At 40.9% G+C, this 12,344-nt stretch overlaps 1 long non-coding RNA gene across 1 annotated transcript in view; it reads right to left on the bottom strand.

Moving 5' to 3' along the window:
• Nucleotides 1-771: 771 nt before the first annotated feature.
• LOC146544878 (uncharacterized) overlaps nt 772-12,344 on the bottom strand; it is a 43,740-nt gene continuing 32,167 nt past the window's right edge. The window contains exon 4 of the long non-coding RNA XR_014881892.1: nt 772-905. This is a non-coding gene — a long non-coding RNA (uncharacterized LOC146544878). The remainder of the gene's footprint in view (nt 906-12,344) is intronic.

The raw sequence follows: 12,344 nt of genomic DNA, 5'->3' as shown, positions 1-12,344 counted from the left end.
GTGAATGAAATGTAAATGCTTGCGTTGGCCATTTAGAACAGGCAAAATTTATATTTCCTTTTAGAGAACAGAAAGCTACAGCAACAAACAAAACTCAGGAGTGTGGCAACAACAGTGTATCTTGTGCAGTGATGTGCCCAAGGAGACAATGCCTAACATGCACAGAGCTGCTCACACTCCTGACCCGTGTTACATGAGATCTGTTAGTTCCTGAGACATTTCCAGGCTGGCTGTACCATCAAGGTAAGGAGCGTTTGCTCCTCTGTTGGAAAAACCAAACCAAACCAAACACCAGTACCCTTGAACTGTTACACAGTGAAGTTGACTTTGTGACACTAGATCAAACTAGAGATGGTCCCTAGATGGAAAGTTCATATTTAGATTCATCTTTTAGGGACACATAGTCACAATCCTGAGCTCTGCTTCCATCTCTGACCTAATTTAGCACGACACTGGGCAAAAGCCTTGAATTGTTTCAGAGCATTCAAATGCAAGAACCAAAACTCTGGCAATGATGCAGCCCTGCTGAGAGTCAGAAATGGGTCAATATATGGAAGTCTGCAGTAATTAGATCTTTGTGTTCCTTACAGTGAACCTCCTGCTCACTGCCTAGGTATGTCCGGCCAAGCATGGATTCCTGGACTGGACATTATACATGCTGAATATGAATAAAAGGTCATTTTCCATCTTGATACTATTATAAGCTGCAAGTCAGTTTCCATACTCTCTTAAAACAGCCCTGCTGTACAATTCAGTTATGTTGCTGTAATTCCTCTTTACTCATGACAATGCTGTAGAAAACACTGTCCTTACCTTCTCAGTGCTGCCTGAGCAGTACAATAACCGTTGGATGTTTTGACAGAATCTCCTTTGCAGTCTTTGGAAACAGAGTTTGCTGGGAATACCTTAAATAGCAAATCAGAAATCTGAGTTTATAAAAGGGATTCTTTCTCAGTTTATCTGTTCTGTGTGTTTTGTAAATCTTATCTCTACTAATGAAACAGCAAGCAGGAAGGAATGAGCTGGATTCTGTCCTGTCTCTGGCACCACCAGCAGAACTGTCAGCTTAGCGCTATTTGTAGATTTTCTCTTGCCTGGGTGATGTGAGAGACAGAACATGTTGCTCAGGAAGGGGATGAGTCTGTGGGTCAGATTCTCTGCTGTGATACAGACTCAGTGATTTCAAAGTGAGCATTATGGGACAGTCTTGCTCCAAAAGTCATCACAAGCTTCTGTAAACCTTCTACTCAATGTTTTTCAGGCTTAAAGACAAACATCAGGAATATGATGCCAAATGTTTAGCTAATGTAGCTAGAAGTAGCATCCAATCTATATAAAATTACCGGACGTGAATCTCATCTTAAGGGACTTGCTGATTTTTTCCTATCTTATCTTCTCCTCTTAGGCTTCTTGCAGAGTAATTTGTAGTTAGCGTTTGAAGCAATGTTCCTGCTTTCTGGAGGAAGGCTACCTGGTGTGGGGCTCCCAACATCACACCTAGCAGTTTTCAGCTGGGGGATCAAACTGCCTGTTTTTTTGAAAGTAGTTACTGGTTTTAATAAGTGATCCCATACATTCCTATTAAGTCTACCTATATGCCTTCAGACTTTCTGGACAAATGGAGTTGGATTTTACTGCCTTCCCAGTCCAGTACCCCCTTTGACACCTCAGCTTCTTTCTACAGACCAACTGTACTAACAGATTACAAGACACCTCAAAGTCTTTTTTCTGAAGTTTCATAGAATCACCAAGGTTGGAAAAGACCTCAAAGATCATCCAGTCCAACTATCCACCTATCATCAATATTTCCCACTAACCCATGTCCCTCAGTACAACATCTAAACATTTCTTGAACACTCCCAGGGTTGGTGACTCCACACCTCCGTGGGCAGCCTGTTCCAGCACCTGACCACTCTCTTGGAGTGTGGCTCACATATATACATTCTTTCTCTCCTTTTCAGTACATTCATTTTTCTTAATTTCTCCTTTTACTACTTGATGGGCCAATCACTTCAGCTCTGTGCTTTCTGGCTCTTTCTGATTTACAGCGCAGTAAGACATGAGAGCAACTGAGCACAGGACAATTTAAAACTAGTATTGGAGCAGATATTGCAGTGTTTTACACTGTAAGGAAAATTATGGGAGCCATTACCTTTAGCTATTATGCAAACCAACATAGTGTAGGAAAACATTACAGAGTCAATGGTTCATTTACAAGGAACAGTCTAAGTAAGAGGAGCTAATAACCAGTTCTCTTCCCGTTTCAGCTTATCCTCAGTTACACCTAGAGTAAATGGCAGGTGCAGACGTGCAGTGCCTATGGAGCACTCTCTGCTGAGATAAATCAGATATGGGAGACAGTCAGTCAGATCAATCCCTGTCACCTTTGCTGTATGTGGTGAAGAATTTTCTCTTATAATACCAAACATCTGAAAAGTGTCTCTTCCATGCATATTTTTGAATGAGAGAGGAGGGCTGATAAACTGCAGTTCTAAGTAAATGTCAACATATTGAATAGGAAATTTGTAGCAGGAGGTTTGTCAAAGTGATCAGAACTAGATCTGGTTTAAATCTGGAAGAGAATTCAGAGTCTGTGTTTGCAGAGAAGCTGAGGCCCAGTCATACCAGCTGGTCTCAAGCTACAGCTCTGACTTCAAGATCTAGTTCTGATTTACAAAATACTTTCCACATCATTATTCCCAATGGAATTACCAGCTGCCAAGACAAGGTGTTAAATAAAAATTAGAACCTTTCTTCCTCTTCTTTTTTATGTGCTGGCATGGCATTAGAAGAAAAGGAAACTCATGCAAGTAAAGAAGAAATAATACTTCAATTCTGAATTCACTTTAATTCAGTATTGACCTGGCAGCTGTGAAAAAGAGGCACTTCAGAAGCTACAGTTACACTGCTTTCACACCATCACTACCTCTAATGCTTTGTAACGGCTTTAGCACAATGCCTCTCCAGGTATAAAGAAGCTAATGGCAGAGTTCCAGGGAGAAGTGCACACTGATATTTTTCTAGTAGGAGGTATGAGTTAAAAATATTCTGCTTAAACTCATTTCCTTCCTTTCCTCCCCTCTTCTTTCTTCTCTCCTTTCCTACTACATTTGAGATATATGTATTTTATATACAAAGAGGCTATTTTACATGAAGGAGAAGCACAGCCCCTGCTAGACAATGAACTTAAGCCTTATTTTAGTCTTCAAGGAAAGCAATGATATGGAAAATTACTTAATGTGTGATTCAGTCTGTGTTCATCCATCGTGGCATCACCAAGGTCACTGCTACAGCACATGTAGTTAACACACAGGAACACATACTTGGGTGCAACGTATAGCTTATAGGTAGGCACCATATTGACTACTAAACACACTTGACCCAAGAAATACACTGTGGGAGATCTTCAGAAACCAAATGAGCAAGAGGTTAAAATGCAAAGGAGAGACTTGAGACTCAGGCATCAGAGTGGCTGGTACACCCAAGCTCAGCATCTGTCTCTGTTTTTGCAGGAATGGTCTTCCACTGCATTGCAATATAGCAATAGGACAGTGCAAAGGGGAAGTCTCAGGGCTTACACTACCATCCTGCAAAGCACCAGTAAGTCAAGCAATGTTTTGGGGATCACATAAGGACAGCAGGTGAGCTGCCTGGCTCAGATAATAGTGAAGAATATCTACCTGTGTTGAAAATGAGAAGGATACAAATAATTTCCAAGGCTGCAAACATTTCTTTTCATCTGAAACCCTGCATCACTTTTTTTTCTCACTGGCATTACATTAGCACTAGAATAACCTATTTGTTAATGATGATTTTCTTGATACAGTGTGATATGGCTTGTGCTCTCACTAACTCTTCCTCCTCTCATTTCCCCTCTTTTCTGTGCTAAATCTTTTCTTCTCTTCCTTGCCTGACAAAGGGGACTGCACACACCCAGCAAGCAGTACTGTACCCATTGGGCCTGCTGTTGCTAAGAGACTAAATGAAAAGAAGGAGGGACCCTGCCCACACAACTTCCCCTCCTGCTCCCTGTATTCCTCCCATTGTTGCTGTCAGTTCTTGCAGTTGATGCAATCTTGGTATCATCTGATCCATATGGTTTTTAGGGTACGTTTCTTCCCACTGACCAGCACTAATGAGAAAGCTCTGAAACACAAAAGTCCTACTGAAACGGCATGTGGTTAATCAGTTACCATTGCTAACAGACACAAACTAGTCTTTTTTTTTTTTGAGAAATCACTAGTGCCAGAACAGGTACTATCTTGGCACAGATTACGCTAACCAAAATTGAAATTCATAACTTCCTTGGAAAACAAAACCAAAAGTGTGCTATTAGAGGTCCTAACAATTGGAAAAGTGCTGGATTTGGTACATTTCCGTTCTACTGCAGAAAGTCCCTCAAAACCTGACCAATTACGATTTTATTTCAGAGTTTTAAATCACATTTTCTTTTTCAGAAAGCAGGGGAGTTCACTCTGACAGTACTCATGACTGCAGAAAGGATAGCAAGCTCCAAATGATAACAATCCTACTGACATATGACAGTTCTGGGGAGATTTTAGAAATATCGTGTTGCTTGACAGACTTCTGTAGGATCAAAGCAGTTGGGACTGTGAAGCATGTTTGCTGCCTCCCTCTTTCAGGCACATAGCCTACAACTTGCTAGGTATCTTGCTCTCTATTAATATGTGGTCAGTGCTGAATATGTGTGGTCAGAGTTCAGCCATCACAACATAAGCATTCAGTATGCAAGTGGGTAATGTCATGATATCTTTGTATACGCCCAGAAACATCCAGGTTGGGAAGCTTTCCTGCTATCTTCATGAGCCATCTAGTTATGCCTTGGCAAACGAGACCAAAAAGTCTTCCACGTAGTCAGATCACATCTCTGCATAAATACGCACATAAGGGGATCAAACCTTTTGTTGACCTTCTCTTTGATTAGCTGGATAAATGAAGGCCGGTTTTCTACTCTCAAATCATTTGAAAGCAATTTCAGGGACTTTTAGGATTAGATCCATCTGTCTTGTGAGGATTAAGGACTAAACCTATGGTAATGTTACATGGCATTTTTAATCTGTAGCTACTGCAAAGATTGTCACCACACAAGTATTCCTCTCACACGTGATAGAAGACAGTTCAGGATTAAAGTTCTGAGCAGGCTACCTGAGGTCAGAAAACATCTGTAACATGATGCAAATAAATCAGAGATGCATGGGAAGCAGCAAGTGGAGACTGACAGAACTATTGCACAAATGTTTTCTCTGATGAAGAACTAGAGGTAGCTGGAAAACTCAGCAGGTTTGAGGAGACAGCTCCTCAGAAGGGTAAATCACATAGAGAAGAAGCAGACGCTGATAAAAAAAAGTTTTCTACTCAGTGTTTATAAGGAACAGGGAAGTGGAGAAGATGCCAAGGACAGCCATACATTTTCTAGGGAAGAAAGCAGAAATACTGTCAGAAGTTAAGATCACGCCAAAAATAGTTATAAAGTTATTTAGAATGTCACAAGGCTGACAAAACATCAGGAGCAGATGGGATCTGTCTCAGAAAAACCAAGCAATTAACTACAAAAATACAGCAGTATGTGAATCGAAGGAGCTGGGTCCATCGTACTTCACCATGCCAGTTTCACATGGGCAATGGAGTGATATAAGCCCTGCCTGGCCTCAGAAAAAGGTCATGCAGAATGTGATAAAACTCAGGAAGATCCTGATTCTTATGGGAAAAACTTCACACTGTTGCAGCCATTTTAATGCTGTGTGTGAGGCAGCGCATACTTTTTGGGAACATTACAGTTCACTTTCTATTGGTAGTTGAGCATGAGGGATGCTGACACTGCCTCTGGGACAAGAGCATTAAAAGACAGAGATACCACAGAAGAGGCTCTAGTGGGCTAGAGAGGTGTTAGTACATATGGAAGTTTGTGAGGGATCCAAGAGCCAGGAAGAGACCCGCAGCTTGATTTCCACAGTGAGGGGGAGGATGAGGAACAGAGGCACTAATTAAGGACACACAAGAACCACTCAGGAAGTTATGACTTCGCTAATGATAATGACTAGATGGAGAATCATACTTAACAAATCTGTTGAGCATGGATTTTCCAGTTTAATTGGATGTTAGAAATGCTCTTTTAAAAGCAGTACAATCTGATATGGAAGTCTGCTCAAATAGAAAGCACACAGGGGCAAAGGTTCTCAAACAACAAGAGTAAGGGTTTAATGATAGAGAAGAAGAGCTTGGAATGTGTATTTTTCTTACAGATAAAGCACTGAGATGCTTAGGGTGAGATCATGAGATTGAATGTCAATCTCCAGTGACATGCTGGGGCAGTTCTCTACAATTGCACAATAAACATTCTTATAGAGCCCTGGAGAATTGTATGCTGGAGAATTAAATTTTTGCCAGCTATTTGTGACACAGATTCCAGTGCACGTTTCCCAGTTTCTTTACTGCAGAAAATCATTTTGGGATGAAAAGAGACACAAACAACTACAGTCTTAAAAAATTTGTTTAGAAGAAATCAGGCAATTTTATTCAAGAGTGGGAAACCGTGAGCTGCTGTCCCTCCTCAAGCCCCCACTATGCTGTATTCTTTCCCTGAGCTCACCACAGTTGTCTATCTAGAATCTATGTAGCCTGGGAAATTCAGAAATGTTATAACCTCCAGTGTAAACACCCTTCCAGGGCTAAGGAAATGTTTCCTGCTAGTCAACATTGCACTTAACTCAATGGAGATCAGCAAACACAACACTGATCACACTCTAGATTAAAAGGAACTTAAGTAGGCGTTTTTCTATTCTAAGAAATAATTTAAAATAAACTTTCAACTCCAGAAGGAAGGATAAGAAAGAAGTGGATAGGTCTCAGGAATTGAAGCTTATATTAGGGAGCTGTGGCTCAGGCTGATAGTACAAAAACTCTTTTTCAGTCACTGGCATCTCTCCCCACATTCTTTCCTGAGGCCTTTTAGAACACAGCATTCACTCCTTCTGCATACTACCAATATCAGCTCTCACTGCCTGAGAAAGAGTTTCTGCCATTATTGCTTTCTTGGTTCTGCTAATCTTCACTTTTACATTCTCAGTTTGTGCCAGCATTAGTTGGGTGCATCATACTTCAAGTGAAGCTTTGTGATTTCCTCTTTTGCTGAACAAGCTTAAAAATATCGTTTTTCTCCTATTTTAATTCCTAATAGCCATGCAACAGTGCTATGATTTGTAGCTCTCTGAAGCATGTCAGTGTGGTATTTACAAAAGGGGAAAGTACAGTCCCAGAAAATTAAGTCCTTTACTTGCTCATAAGAGACATAGACTTGGCAGCATCTAAGAAAGTTAATACTGCAGTAACTACTTGACTGCACATAGATAAAACTTCAGAGCATAACAAAAGGCGTGCTGATGCATACGTAAATATCAAGTCAGTTTCTACTGAGAGGCACAAGAGGGCATACATTTTATATAGTTTTTTCACACATAAGAGAGGCTCCCCTGTACCTCGCAGAATGACAGCTCATTGAGTCTTATCTCTACTGGAAAGCTTGAAGTCCACTGGGTTATATCACAGAAAAAGTAGTCAATACCCCTCATGATTACATTTCACTGCCCATCAGTAAGCTCAAGAAAGCAACCTCAAGCAAAAGCCTTCATCCATTCTCAGCGCGTCTGGTTGGAACTGGTAAACTCATAGTGAGAATATCCATACCATGCTGTTCCACAAAGAGCTGGACAAAAGCTTCCACCACAGGTCAGGCAGCCATGTGTAAGAGAATATAAAGCTCCTCATACTTCACTTACAAAACTCTCCATCCAGATGGAGATCCCTGAGCTGACCAGCAGTTTCTTACTGCTTCTGTCTGTTCAGATGTGACCAGTATCAGTTGCCACTGATTTCAGTTCATCTGATGATACAAAGATATGGAAAATTATAGAATAGAGACAAAGACTGAATAGCTCACACTTAATGAACTTAACTCATTTTAAAAACTGGTCCCTCCAGATGACTTGTGGAAGAGTATAAAAAAAAAGCTTGCATGTTCACTGCTCTTGTGTTGGTAAATAAAAGATTTCATTAAAAATTTAATGTTAAATAGATGGGTGCCTTTCACTAAGATCAAAATTTATATATGCCAACAGGATCAGCACCATGGTTCAAGGGAAGCAGCACATGTTTTTCTATTTCACAGCTTTCCAAAAAGATTGTCTTACAAAACATAGCATTTAATCCTGTCTAAACCAGTTTTTAATTGAGAAATAGAAAGTCTCATAAGTGGTGAGAAATTTGATCTGATTTAAGACAGAGCATGGCAGCTCTGCATTAGTTTACTTGATAGACTCTGATGTTGCTCTCAAGTTGCAGATTGTAATTTCATTCCTTCAGGAATAGTTTGAGAGAAAAGTCTGTGTATTAGAGCTCCCATCTCATCTCACATTCATATTAGAAAACATCCAAGAATAACAACCTTGAAGAGGTCAACTCAACCCTACAAAGAAGAGAATATGTTTCTACCCAAGAGTTGCTCAAGTTGTAACTCAGATAACCTATACCCACAAAATCAGGCTGCCCAGGGAGATTAAGGATACTCCTCTGGAGATATTCAAAACCCGCCTAGGCACCTACCTGTACAGCCTGCTTTGCAGGGGGTTGGACTTGATGATCTATAGAGGTCCCTTCCAACCCCTACAATTCCGTGATTCTATGATCCTCACAGTAATCCAGTCCTGCTAACCTTTCAGGACTGTTTAGTATTTTAGCACCCAAACTGAGAGATGCTTGGCTAAACAAACAGGATATTTCCTTGTTATGTAATTTTAGACATCTGTAGCCACTTATTAGTGCTCCTCTATGGAGGCTGGTATCTCTCTCCTACCTGCAGTTCTACTGTGGTTTATTTTAGGCTTTTGAGTATAAGTAGGGATTGTACACAGCTATGTTAGATTAAGTTGATTGCTTTGGATGAAGTGCTGTACGTTTTGCCAAGGTAGCATGTTAAGTGTTATGGACCAGACCTGGGACAGTTCTGAACTGCTAAAGGCTGACCAGAATACGGCACAAGAGGAGAAAAATAATTAGGCCTGTCTGTTCTGTGTCCTTCTACTGCAAACAATCACACTGCAAGGGGAGTAAAAGTCTTAAAGCCAAATAGAGAAGGAACAAGTTTTGTTGTTGATGGACAGCAATTCAGATGACGCTGGGTCTGGAAGCTATAAGGCAAGGCAGAAAAGAAAAATGAAAAAGTGGAGATACTGGGACTGGCTGAACAAAGGGACTGTGACCAGCAAGAATGAGGAAAAAGGAGTAGGGATGAGTCTGGAAAAACAAACAAACAAAAAAACCATCACTGCCCAAACAGAACAGCAAGCCACAGGCATTTCCAAGCACACTAACCTATCTACTGAGCTGTGGGATGAGAAAAGTAAGCATTACAGAATAATAAACATCACAACAGTTAGTTCATAGGAACTTCATCATGCCCACCATGCTTACCACATGTCATCTCCAGGAGCATCATATAATGCCTGTCCCAAATTGTTCATGCTGAAGTGAAGAAGACTGGCTGCATCAAAGAACATGATGGAAGTGCACAGGAATGCTAGATGAATAATGAAGATGATTGAGCTATATTATAAGGTAAAGTGTTTCACAGAAGAAAGGGGCCGTAAAAAGGTGGTAATGAGGTTACGCTAGGGAGAAAAATTATTTTCTTGCAGTAATTAAGGAGACTCTCCATAAGCAAAAGTGGGGATAAATACATTTATAGTTGTTATGGAGAGAACACAAGTAGCCAGTGCCACAAGATGATTGCTCATGGCAGTGGTAGCCGCTGGTGCAATAGGATAAATCTATAGCCTTCCTGACGTTTTCCAGAAGTGTTTGTTTCAATGGCAGAAATCAGAAAAAAAAGTGTTGGTCCTTGCCCTATTCATTTTGCACAATATGCAATTATATTTCTTCCCTAAAGATCCTGAGGGATGTTTGGAAATGAATTAAAATCTGTTTCTAAATTTTGTCACTCAAGTACATTTCTAACAACAGATTTTTGATTTTTTTTTACATGAAAGAATAAAAGAATAAGAAAAAGAACATTACTTCTGCAGCAGAGAAATACCAGTAAGATGCAGTTCAGAGTGAAGGACTCCTATTTGACAAGCAGTTGGTGTCAATGGGCAAGTAAGGTAAAAGTAGCAATAACATGGAACAGTAACAGGTGAATTGCAGTCTCTGTGAACCTTTGGAAGTTGTGCTAAAGGTGCTGCCAGATCAGTCCTTCAGACAGGTGCAGACTGACAAGCCTAAGACATACTAGTCTGAGGCAGCAACAAGCAGCTGAACTGGCAGCAGACCCAAACTTAAGACTAGGACGCAAGCGTTGAGGGAATGGACTCCAGATTTCCATCTGTATCTCACTTAAGCACTTTATTGGAAAACCTGGAATGTGTTGAGACAGACTAGAGATTTTAGAGTGTAAGCCCTGAGCCAGCTGCCTAAGTTAAGGTCATCTGTTTTCTCAAACTCCACGACAACTGACATTTAACTCAGTGCTGGAAAGCAATTTCTAAAATGGAGCACTAGACAAGTCTGATATGCATATGTGGGAGAAGCTCTCATGTCTTGACACTGGACTTGAGAAAGTAAAACACAGCAGAGAACAAACATGCAATTTTTAATATTGCTAGATATTTCTCAAATTCAATTTTGCTTGGGCTCTCAGTCAAAAGGTCTGAATTTTGGATAGCTCTGTGTGAAGCCAGGAGTGGGACTCAATCCTTTTGTGGGTCCCTTTTCCATTTTGATACAGCGCAGCCTGGAAAGGAAGGCAGGAGCCAGAGGAACAGCTCTTATTGGTGCCCCAAGTACCTCCCAGTGACCTCGCCAGCAGCCTTGTGTGTGCAGAATGTACATATGTACTATGTAAGCAAGAAGTGTAGGTCTCAGGGCCTTAACAGTCCACTCATAGCAGAGTCTACATGGGCCACAAATGGTACCAGGTGAATAAGCCACACCTCTGCACAGAGCTGTTTCTCTCCATATCTCTCCATCTCCAATTTTGTCCAATAGAAAGGATTTGTTAATTACACTATTAGATCTGAGATCCAAGAACTCTGTTCTCCTGCACGCGAATAGACTTAGTTGACCTTTTATGTTCAGACAAAACCAGGCTCCTTGAACCAAGCTCACCAATCACAACACTCAGCGGAACATCGGAGTTAATTTGGTGTAACTGGAGCATAGATCTCCTCCTGCCCCCAGGGAACCCTTAGCGAGCAATAGTGCTGCTTAGCTCCTTGTTGTCTTTGTTAATAACATTTCTCAATTGATTTGTATTACTGTATCTCTCAACACACCGGTGTGATACTTAAGACAACGGCTTTGGGAAGGATCCAAGCTCAGCAGCAGGGCCTATTTCAGAGACAGACCTGTGCTTACTGTAGGGATGCCAGTGATATTCAGTTTGCAGGTTTCCTCCTTTCACAAAGCAAGGAAAGGAGAGAAGAAAAAAATATTATTTGAAATGCATCCTGGCTATCCATCATTGAAATCCAGTAAAATAAAAGCCTTCTACTATAAAAATCTCACAATATAGCTCCTCGAAAGTCAGCTAAAGTCTAACATGAACGACTAACTCCTGAACTCAGCCAGGAGACTATCCCCTCTGACTGGGGGATTTGGTGCCCGAGCCACACATTGGATTCTTCCAAGTCTGAGGCACACGGTACCTGGGGATGCTGACTGAAGCTCCAGCACGTGCTTTCTGCAGCACCTTCCCCCTGCAGCATAACTAACCACACTGCTGACTGACCGTACAGGAAATAAACAAATTAACTCCTTTTTGTTGAGTGTCTCCAGATATTCTGAGGAAATACTGCATAAAAGCACAATCTCCTCTTAAGTACTTCTGACAAAATATTGTTTCAATTTTTTTTTTTTTTTGTTATCTTCTCCTCCCTGTTTGGGAGATTTCCACAATGGCCTTTTGCCTGCTTTTAGTGGGATCACCCACACAATTTCTAGAACCAACACTTGCTCATCATCTGCTTGAGTCTGTAGTGAATTACATTACTGTAAGTTACTGATTATGTTCCAGCTGTGCATTTTGCTTTGCACGGGCTCTAATTAGCCAATATTCATGCCATGAGGATTTGTCACTTGACTGTGGCTTGGCCAACCCAAAGAGAAACACTGAGTTCACGTTGCTTCCGTCAAATCCTTCTCTAGGAAGGATGTGGCCCTTCAGTGACTTTGTGTATAGGAGATATAATAGAATGTCAAGAATTATCTGTATATTAATAAATGATGTCACTTTAAAAACCAAATAACCTCTAGCCAAGCCAGCTTGGCAGCAT

This window comes from Meleagris gallopavo, chromosome 2 (genome assembly GCF_905368555.1).
Source record: "Meleagris gallopavo chromosome 2, MGAL_WU_HG_1.1, whole genome shotgun sequence".
NCBI classification, from domain to species: domain Eukaryota; kingdom Metazoa; phylum Chordata; class Aves; order Galliformes; family Phasianidae; genus Meleagris; species Meleagris gallopavo.
Note: the sequence above shows the minus strand (reverse complement) of the source record. Positions and strands in the feature narration are given on the sequence as shown.